Raw genomic sequence first — 1,475 nt, 5'->3', positions numbered from 1 at the left:
CACGTTGGCTAGGTTGGTCTCGAACTCCTGACCTCATGATTCACCTGCCTTAGCCTCCCAAAGTGCTGGCATTACAGGCGCAAGCCACCGCGCCAGGCCTATCAGTGCCATTTCTACACATTAACAATAACTTATCTGAAAAAAAAATCCAGAAAGATATCCCATTTATAATAGCTACAAAATATTAAAATGTTTAGAAGTAAAATTAACTAATTAGGCTAAAGGCTTGTACACAGAAAACTACAAAACATCTATAAGAAAAATTAAAGAAGGCACAAATAAATGAAAGATAGTCTATGTTCATGAATTGAAAGATTTAATATTGTTAAGATGTTTATACTACCCAAAGCAATCTACAATGCTATCCTTATCAAAATCCCAAAGAAATTTTTACAGAAATAGAAAAAAACTAAAATTTTAATTCTAAAATTTCTATGGAACCACAGAAGGCCCAGAATAGCTCAAACAATCCTGAGAAAGAAAAACAAAGCTAAAAGCACACCACTTCTTGGTTTCAGAATATATTACAAAGCTACAGCAATTAAAACATCATAGTACTATCATAAAGAGAAACATAGAACCAATGGAACAGAATAGAGAGCTGAAGAATAGACCGATACATATGCACTCAGCTGATGTTTGACGAGGGCATCAAGAATGCATAATGCGGAAAGAGTAGTTCTTCAACAAATGGTGCTGTGGAAACTGGATATCCACTTGCAAAAGAATGAAATTGGACTTCTAGCTAACATAATACACAAAAATCAACTCAATATTAATTAAAAACGTAAAACCTGAAACTGTAAAACTATTGGAAAAATATATGGGAAACTCTCCATGACTGTGGTCTAAACAACAGCCAATTCTTGTATGTGACACCACAGCCACTGGCAACAAAACCAAAAGTAGGTAAGCAGGACTTTATAAAATTTAAAAGATTCAGCCTATCAAAGAAGATAATCAATAGGAAAAAAAGCCAATATATGGAATGAAAGAAATAGTTGCAAACCATATGTCTGATAAGGTGCTAATCTTCAAAATATATAGAGAACTCCTATAACTATCAATGTTTTAATAACTTGATTAAAACATTGGCAAAGGATTTGAGTAGATATTTCTCCAGAGGAGACATACAAATGGCCAAAGTTATACGAAAATATGTTCAACATCATTAATCATCAGAGAATTTAGATATCACAATGAGTTATTACATCTCACCTTTTAGGTTGGCTATTATAAAACAACAACAATGTTGTTGATAATGTTGTGAAGTTGGAATCCTTGCTGCAAAATGGTGCAGTAATTATGAAAATAGTAAGGAGTTTCCCCCTAGAATTAAAAATAGTACCATATGATTCAGCCATCCCACTACTGGTTATTTATCCAAAAAAGTTAAATTCAGGATTTTGAAGAAACACTTTCCCTCTCATGGTCACTGCAGCATTATTCACATTAGCCAAGATACAGGAACAACC

The sequence above is a fragment of the Mandrillus leucophaeus genome, unplaced genomic scaffold, assembly GCF_000951045.1.
Source record: "Mandrillus leucophaeus isolate KB7577 unplaced genomic scaffold, Mleu.le_1.0 Scaffold163, whole genome shotgun sequence".
NCBI lineage: Eukaryota > Metazoa > Chordata > Mammalia > Primates > Cercopithecidae > Mandrillus > Mandrillus leucophaeus.
This window is presented reverse-complemented; position numbering follows the sequence as displayed.